The sequence below is a fragment of the Sceloporus undulatus genome, chromosome 5, assembly GCF_019175285.1.
Source record: "Sceloporus undulatus isolate JIND9_A2432 ecotype Alabama chromosome 5, SceUnd_v1.1, whole genome shotgun sequence".
In the NCBI taxonomy this organism is placed as follows: Eukaryota; Metazoa; Chordata; class Lepidosauria; order Squamata; family Phrynosomatidae; genus Sceloporus; species Sceloporus undulatus.
In genome coordinates, this window is record NC_056526.1 from 2,308,172 (window position 1) to 2,317,729 (window position 9,558).

General features: G+C 45.0%; 1 long non-coding RNA gene across 1 annotated transcript in view; it reads right to left on the reverse strand.

Annotated features, from left to right (window-relative positions):
* Window positions 1-4,274: 4,274 nt before the first annotated feature.
* The window catches only part of LOC121931806, a 9,636-nt gene continuing 4,352 nt past the window's right edge, over window positions 4,275-9,558 (reverse strand). Inside the window, exons 2-3 of the long non-coding RNA XR_006104216.1 lie at window positions 6,542-6,680; window positions 4,275-4,564 (exon numbers count right to left, since the gene is read on the reverse strand). This is a non-coding gene — a long non-coding RNA (uncharacterized LOC121931806). The remainder of the gene's footprint in view (window positions 4,565-6,541; window positions 6,681-9,558) is intronic.

The following is a 9,558-nucleotide window of genomic DNA, read 5'->3' on the forward strand; positions in this document are numbered from 1 at the left end:
ATAAATTCAAAAGATATGTTTCCCAAAAAGGGAAGCTTTGAAATGGGACCAAAAGCCCTTTCTTTCCCAACTGGGCAAAAGAGCCAACTTCATTGCCATGATCCCAAGAGTGCTTTTCTAACTAGCTGTTGTTACTCTGCCTCCATTTCCCTAAAAGTCCCAAGCACTGAGGCAAAGGCGAGGAAAGAAAGAGGGCTCCTGCTAAGAAGGCCCTGCCTCCTTCCCCTGGAAAGCCCCCCTGCAAATGGCAAGGCTAACTGGCTTGGCAGCAACGGCCAGCCAAGAGCAAGGGCCAGACCAAGTGGGCGCCCAAAATAGGGGCGTCTGGAAGGGAAGGGGCTCCTCTCCTCAAAGCCCCCAAAGGCCCAGGTCTCCCTCCAACACTTTGCCTTGGCAAGAGAGAGGGACTGGCATCATGGCAGGAATTTGCCCAGATGCTCTGCCCTTGGAGCCAGCTCCCTTGGGCAAAGCACCGTCCCCCCCCGCCTGCCTCCCTTTGGAACAGGCCAACGGCCAAGGCCCAGAGAAGGAGGAGGAGGGAGGAGGCATGGCCTTGCCACGGGGTCTCCCGGGGAGAACTGCAGGGGCTGGCTGCAGGGAGGGAGGGAGGGGGGGTTAACCCTTTCCTCCCTGGAAGAGAGGAAGCAAGCCTGCTGGAAAGCTCGCATTTGTGGCAGCAGGAAATGCATCTTGCAAGCTTCCAAAGCTGCACTGGCTTCTTCTTCAGCAAGAGACTAGGGTTTTTTAAAGTTATCTTAATAGCTTTAAATTTTAATTGTAAAGTTTTATGGCAAGTCTTCAGAGCTTGCTTTTATGCAGAAAATGCATCCTACAAAAGTTTTGCAAGCTTCATTGGCTTCTTCATCATGCCAAGATGTTTTGATATGCTTTTATATGGGGCTGAAATGAGATGGTCTTAGTAATCACATTAATGTGTGTGTTTGTTGTTGTTGTTGTGTGCCTTCAAGTCGTTACCGATGATAATCTTAAGTTGAACCAATTACAGAGTTTTCTTGGCAAGACTTGCCAGAGTGGGTTTGCTTTTGAGGCTGAGAGAGTGTGACTTGCCCCAGGTCGCCCAGTGGCTTTCCAGGGCTGAGTGGGGATTCGAACCTTGGTCTACTAACGCCCTAGTCTGAAGTACGCTGTTCTGGCTTCTAATGCGTGTATAGAAATGCACCATATCCTGAAAGCCAATTATTGAGAGACCATAATGGCTACCAGGGCCTCTGACCTTCTGGAGGGAGAGGACTTAAAACAGAATCAGAACCTATTGTGGCTGTGATTTACGTCATGAGCAAACCTCTTTCTCACAGAGAAAGCTGTGTATCAGCAATACTGACTCCATGTATCTGTGCCTTCAAGTTGCTTGTCAGTCTGTGTTGACCCCATGAATTTCTGGGGGTTTTCTTAGGCAAGGGAGGCTGAGAGGTGGTTCTTCCATTTCCTTCCTCTCAAACACAGCCTACAGCGCCTAGCATTCCTGGGAGGGTCTGCTACTCAAGTACTAACCATGGATCGCCCCGCTTAGCTTCCAAGATCAGATGGGAATCTGGTGCATTTAGGGCATTTAGACCCTCCTCTGTCACAGGGATAGCCAGCCATATACACTGGTCCCTCCACATTTGCTGGGGTCAGGGGCACAGGACCCCCCCAAATGTGGAAAAACTTTCAAATTAACAAAAACCACTACAGTCCTCCCTCCATTTTCACAGACTTCAAGTCCACAGTCTCAGTCTTTCGTGGACTGACAAGCAAGGAGGGTTAAAATGGTGCTCAGGCCTTTGGCCATTCAAGCCAGTAGGGTTTGAATATGTGCAAAAATGTGGGGACAACTGTATTCTGAGAGAACAGCTCCCTAGGAATCTCCAGGTCCTCCAGTGTAACTCTGTGGTCAACATCCGCCAGATGCTGATCATAGAATCATGCTGGAGGACCTACAAATGCCTAGAGAAATATCTTCTCTAGAACTTCTAGGTTCTCCAGTGCAACTCTATGGTCAACTTCTTGCAGAGTTGTGCAGGAGAACCCAGAGATTCCTAGAGAGAACATACGATTTAAACCCGCAAATAATCAAAGCTGGAAAAGTCAAAGCTGCAGATGTGAAGGTCCAACTGTATTAGGCATACTGACTACTATTGTTGATGGTGATTAGCTGCCTTCAAGTGGACTTACAAAGTGTCAAGGTGACCCTGAGGATGAGACGTTTCCAAGCCCGCCGGTCTTCTGTTGCTCTGATCAAGTCTTGTCAATTCATACCCGCAGCCTTTCTGATTGGGTCTATGAATCTGGCACACGGCCTTCCTCTCTTTCTGATGCTTTCCTGCTTTTCCAACACTCTTGTCTTTTCCAATGAATCATGTCTTCTCAAGATGCGGCCAAAGTACGACATCCTCAGTTTTGTCATCTTGTCTTCCAGAGAGAGTTATGGCTTGATCTGTTCTAGGATCCATATTAGTTTTGTCTTTTTGTCGGTTCATGGTCTCCTCTGCACTCTCCTCTGGCCCCACATCTCAATCAAGTTGATCGTCTTCCCATCCGCTTTCTTCACTGTCCAGCTTTCTCTTCCGTATAATCATAGTCAAAGCAGTATAAACCTTCAATTTTCCCTTATCATGGTGATGAGGAATGCAGAGGTTTTGAAATCACGAACTGCAAAAAGATGCAGATATTCCTTCCTGCTCAGTATGTTAGCCAAAAAACTGAACAAGAAGCCAGAAGATTTTAAACAGGAATAAAAGCTTTAGTTGGTTTTGCAAAATCAAGGCAAGTTTGACCGAGAAATCTTGTCTGGGTCCAGATCAAAGAGTTCTGGCCAGTTTTATACTTGTTCAAACCCCCTCTGATATCATCTTTGGCAAACCCCATTTTAAAAACTAATTCCATCCATTAACAGATATGGTTACAAATGACAGATGAACACTCTAATACATATTGATTACATGTACAGTAAGTATATGTTCCAAATACAATGGAACACTTATAGCAGATTACATTACCTTAAAGACCATAGATTTTTAGCTGTTCTTAAACATAATTAACTCAAAAAGAGGGTATAGTTAGATCATATCACTCCATCTGTCCCCTGTAAACTGAGTATACCACAGAATATAGTTGTTCTTTGATTGTTGGAAAGGTCAGGCCACAATCTGTATTTTAGACAAAGGCACCTTCAGTTCTATATGTTTCAAGTCTGTCTTTGAATTTTAACAGTTTTGAAATTTGGAGCATCACTCTTATGTTTAATTTCTCTAAATCTCGCGGCTTCAGTTTGGATGTTTCTAACTTCAGCGCTCAGTTGTATATTTTTACTCTTTTAGGATCTTTTCTAGTTCTTTCATGGCTGCCTTCCCATTCCTAATCTGATTTCTTGGCTGCGGTCTTCTTTCTGATTGATGTTTGAACCAAGGCATAGGAAATATTTAACTATTTCAACTTCCTTGTCATCTAGGTTGAAATGGTTCGGCAGAGAAACCTGAGCAAAGGGGCTTAACTTGCTGGTTGAAAAAGAGTTGGAGAGGAGCAGCTGTGGCCAGGATGAAGGACTAAACCCTTTCCACCTTGAATACGGTTGTGGGGCTTTCAGTTGTGTGTTCAGGAGTGAACAAAGGGATACATTTCTGTATCGCTCTTGCTTCTATTATTGTGTTATTTCATTTGGATTTTATTTAGGGCTTTAAGATTGCACCAGATGTTGCAGAAATGCTGAGCAGCACAGGCAGAAGAGTCCTGCCATCAAGGCCTGTGCAGGCACCTCAGGAGATTCAGGGGACTCCGGGGATAATGCATATGTGTCAAATTTAATGTATAATTCACATTGTTATTAAAATATATATAGACTGAGATTAAAGTACAGTTGGGGTGCAATACTCCATTATAGTTGGCCCTATAGAATCTGGGAAAAGGTACATTTGCACCAAGATTTTTGTAAACTATTGTTTCCTGTAGACTATCCTGTCTTCACTCTGGGTTTTACTAAGCGATTCAGATGGGATCTCAGAATTTCTCAGTCTATGAACACTGATGGTTGACTGACAGGAATCTGTGGGATCATCTATTCCAGTCAACAAAAGCACCCAAATTTAATTGAGCTGCCAAAGCTGCCATCTTCACCCTCAGATTCTCAATTGCTCACCTTCATACTCTAAAAAACCAGTTCCATAATCTGGAATGAAGTGGGGCTTCTGCTCTAAATGCACGCTGAAATCCAGATTATGAAGACTGGAATAATTGGCGTAACAAGAATGTAGTTCAACAAACAAAAAGAAGAACATGATGTTTATTTGGTCTTCAACTATTGTACATTTAGGAAACATAAAGAAACTCAACATAGCCAGTCAAGAAGCTGCGTCCATGAATCTGAGGGCACTGACATATATAACTTGGGATCTTTTCAGGGAAGATCCTTTTCTCTGTTCAGGCCCTTTAGTTGTGGGACTTCAGGGCTACACCTCTGACTCAAGCTGAACAGCCTTCAGGAATTCCATATTAACTTTTTGGATTTTGTACTGGCAGATGAAACGTTGCTTCACTTCACAGTCTTCATCATTCCAGTACAAGTAACCTAGAAAGCAAGGGAGAATTAGCACTTGATAGAGCCCAATAGAATCATGGAGCTGGAAATGACTGCAAAGGTCGAGTCTAGTGGTCCCCAAACTGTGGACTTCAGACTCTTGGCCCACATGGCTGGGGCTTCTAGGAGTCCACAATCTCTTAAAGGGCACAGTTTGGAGACCACTGGTCTAGTCCAACCCCTGGCCATGCAGGAACACACAACTAAACACGCCTGAAAGTTGGAGATTCAGCCACCCTCTGAGCAGCCCATTCTACTGCTGAACATCTCTTACGGTCAAGAAGTTCTTCTTAATGTTTAGGTAGAATCCCTTCTAAATTCATAGAATCCTACTAGAGTTGGAAGAGACCTCAAGGGCTGTCCAGTCCAGTCCCATTTGCCATGCAGGAACTCTCAATCAAAGCATACCCGACTGATGGCATCCAGCCTTTGTTTAAAAGCCTCCAAAGAAGGATACTCCACCACAACCTTCGAGGGAGTGTCTTCTGCTGTCAAATAGTTCTTACTACCTTTTAATGTTGAGGTGGAATTTCTTTTCCTGTACCTCGCAGCCATTGTTCTGTGTCCTTGTCTCTGGAGCAGCAGAAAACAAGCTTGCTCCATCTTTGACATGACATCCTTCACCTTCAGATATTTAAACAGGGCTATCATGTTGCCTCTCAATCTTCCCCAAGCTAAATAGACCTAGTCAGTCATTCCACATAAGACTTGTTTTCCAGACCTTTAATCATCTTGTTATTCTTCAGCCCAGAACTGCACTGACTTCTTTGAAGGCTGCATCACACTGCTTACTCATGGTTAGCCTGTGGCCTACTAAGACCCCTAGTTTCTTTCCACAGGTACCGCTTTCAAGCCAGGTGTCACCCATTCTACAGTATATGTGTGCATTTTTCCTCCTTAGATGTAGGAACTTACATTTATCCCTGTTCCAAACCATTGTGTTAGTTTTGGCCCCTACTCTCAAAACTGTCATTTTGAATTCTGTTCCTCCCCTCTGGCATATTTGTTCTCCCCCTAATTTGGTGTCTTCTACAAATTTGATAAGTGTGCCTTCCAAGTCATTGATAAAAATGCTGAACTGCAAACTGGGCCCAGGACAGAATCCGGTGGCACCCACTGGTCACTTCTTTCCAGAATAAAGAACAACTCTTTGGGTCCAGCCTTTCACCCCATTACAGATCGTCCTGACTGTAATGATGTCTCTAGCCTATACTTTTGCATCTTTTGAAATGTGCTCACATGGAAAGGCATTCGCTCTTTCGATGCTCTTCTCATTACAATAATAATAATAATAATAATAATAATAATAATAATAATAATAATATGTGCCAAATATACACAGAGGTATGTACTTCTTTCTATGGAAAGAAGGAAGAATACTCCATAGCCCTTTGGTTTGCCCGGTCTGTAGAACATACAAACCACTGAGCTTCTGAGAAATCATAGAAAGCATGGCTAACAAATCATTCTGATTGATCTAGGGAAGTGGTTCCCAAACTTTGGTCTTCCAGATGTTTTGCGTTCAATTCCCAGAAGCCCCAGCCTGGTCAGTAGTCTGGAATACTGGGAACTGAAGCTCAAAACATATGGAGGACCAAAGTTTGGGGACCGTTGATCTACACCAGTGATTGCCAAATTTTGGTTTCTAGATGCTTTGCATTTCAGCTCCCAGAATTCCTTTTGACTAAGCTTGACAGAGCTTTTAAGCCCAAAGTATGTGGAAGAACAGAGTTTGGGAAGCACTGACCTAGGGAATTATTTGCAATAAGATTAATGGTCCCAACAACCAGTTTTGGGGTAACCTTCAAATCTGGTGGAAAGGTGTAATAAATAAAAGTTGTTGCTGTTGGTGGTGCTGTTATATATATTAACTCTCTCTCTCATTCTCTCAGCAAGCACATCTACCCACAGCTGGTGTTTCCACGTATCATGGCTCCCCACATCTGTCTGCATGTCTCCCCGGCTCACCTGCCTCATGGAGGAGTTCAACACAGTTCATCTCACTGTTGGCATTGTTGGGCTCTCCTTCGTCCCAGTAGCGATATTGAGAAGTAGAGCCATCACTCCATGCCCAATTCATCATCTCTAGTGGGGTTGAGTTGGAGTGCTATTTTGACAAAAACAAGAGAGCAATGCAGGATCACTCTACAGGACTCTGCATTCCAATCCTTCATTCACCTTCTGGTTAATAAATCATGGGAAGCCTATGGGAAGAACATAAATACAGTTATGCACCTTGCATGTTCTGGAGTACCAGAATCAAGGAAAAGCTGCCTGCTGAGGTTATAACCAGGTAGCAAAAACCCTGATTTAGGAAGACTTGGGTTGATGGGCTTTTGCAGTTATGAGGAGCCCACAGTGCTGAAGGCAGTCTGTCCTTGAAGGTGAAATATAGAGTGTTCTTGTGTGCCTTCAAGTCATTTCTGGCTTATGGTGAGTTATCGTGGGGTTTTCTTGGCAAAGTTTGTTCAGAGGGGATTTGCTTTCATGGGTTTCCATGGCTGAGCAGGGATTCAACCCCTGGTCTCCAGAGTTATGATCCAACACTCAAATCTCTACATCAACCAGAGTAAAATAATCCTAAAGCAGGAGAGTTTCCCTGCAGAAGCATCGGAGGCCCTTAAAAGTACCAGTCTCTGCTCAATCCTAAAACCCTTGTAAGGGGCTCTCAAGTACAGGATTGTGTCTTCAAAGCATTTATGTGTGGATCTTACCACACAGGGCACAGAAGTAGGGTCAGTTCGCATTGGCCGATGTGTTTTCGCGTTATATCGCATTGGTGTTCCACACCTGTGAGCGCAGAATACGTACTAACCAATGCGATATAATAATAATAATAATAATAATAATAATAATAATAATAATAATACAATTTTATTTCTATACCGCTGTTCCAAGGATCACAGCGGTGTACAACAAGGATAAAACATCACAATCCCGTACCCCAACAGTATTACAAAATACAATTAAAACAATTACAAACAACAACAATCATACATGTGGTTGTGTAGAATGGAATACAAAAAAACATTGAGGGGGAAAAGCATAACAACAAGGCTCACGGGGGAAAAGCCTGGCGGAATAAATAAGTTTTCAGGTTCTTCTTAAAGACATCAAAGGAGGTGGAAGTATGGAGCTCATTGGGAGGGAGTTCCAGAGCTGTGGGGCTGCAACAGAAAAGGCCCTCCGAGATGAAACATATCTAGCGTCTGGAACTCTTAAAAGATGTCTCTCACCTGACCTGAGAGTGCGAGGTGGATTGTATGGGGAGAGGCGGTCCTCCAAGTACCCTGGGCCCAAGCCATTTAGGGCTTTATAGGTGATAACCAACACCTTGTATTCGGCCCAGAAGCAAATAGGCAGCCAATGGAGATCTTTTAGGACTGGTGTTATATGGCTGGCTCTGGAACATCCAGTAACCAGCCTAGCAGCCATATTCTGTACTAATTGAAGCTTCTGGGTTTGGTACAAGGGTTGCCCCATGTAAAGCGCATTACAGAAATCTAATCGAGAGATTACCAGAGCATGTACAACGGTTTCAAGGTCCCCCCGGCCAAGGAAGGGTCGCAGTTGGCGTATCAGCTGAAGCTGATAGCAGGTGCTCCTGACCGCCACATCCACCTGAGCAGTAAGGTGAAGCAACAAGTCCAGGAGCCCCCCCAGACTGCAAACAGAGTCCTTCACAGGGAGCGTGACCCCGTTTAGGACAGGTGGAACAATTTCCTTACCTGGGCCAGGAGGGCCAATCACCAGTACTTCCGTTTTCTCTGGATTCAGGCTGAGTCTGTTTTCCCTCATCCAGCCCATTACCGACTCCAAGCAGGCATTAAGAGGAGAGATGCCATCCCTAGTTACTGCATCAGTCGGAGACATAGAGAAGACTATTTGGGTGTCATCAGCGTACTGATAACACCACACCCCGTGTCTCCGGATGATCTCTCCCAGCAGCTTCATGTAAATGTTAAATAGCATAGGGGACAAAATCGCTCCCTGAGGGACACCAGATGTAAGGGCCCTCCTATCAGAGCAACAGTCCCCCAGCTCCACCATCTGGAATCTGCCCAAGAGGTAGGAACGGAACCACTGCAAGGCAGTGCCCCTGATACCCAACTCCCTCAGGCGACCCAGAAGGATACCATGGTCGATGGTATCGAAGGCTGCTGAGATGTCCAAGAGCACTAACAGGGACACGCTTCTCCTGTCCATGCCCAGACGGAGATCATCAACTAAGGCGACCATGGCAGTCTCAACTCCATAGCCCGCCCAGAAGCTGGTTTGAAATGGGTCCAGATAATCCGTCTCATCCAAGACCCTCTGAAGCTGAAAGGCAACTGCCCTCTCGATCACCTTCCCTAAAAATGGCAGCAGCGAGACAGGCCGATAATTGTTCCGAATTAGGGGGTCAAGGGAGGGCTTTTTCAGCAAAGGTTTAACAATAGCCGTCTTCAAAGTAGATGGAAACTGCCCATCCCTGAAAGATGCATTAATGATACGGTGTAACATATTGGTTACAACCGTTGCCCTTGAGCTGTCAGCCATGAGGGACAGGGATCGAGAGAGCAAGTTGTCTTCCTATAATGTGAATACGCTTTGGCCAATGCTTATTCACGGCGAGGTTCCAAACTGATGGCAGCCAGCTCCTCCGTTTTGCAAGTGCGCAAAATTAGTGGATCGGCGGGATCCGTATTGATGGCCAGTGCGAAACCTCTGCTGCTTTGGCTGGTGTGAACATCCAATCTGCTGGTTCTCCTGAAGACCATCGGTTACAAATCTCCCATGATGCTGCGCTGGAATTTCCCCCTTCTCCTTCCGTTGGCCCTTTCCCCTTTCAGGACAACTGCCGGGGCTGGGGAGCCGTTTTTCCACTGACCGACGAGATAAAGCGGAAACCTTTTGTGTCGGGGTGGGGGGATGTATATGTATGTGTGTGTGTGTGTGTGTATGTATATGTATGTATACACATACACACAAAGATGTGTGTGTAA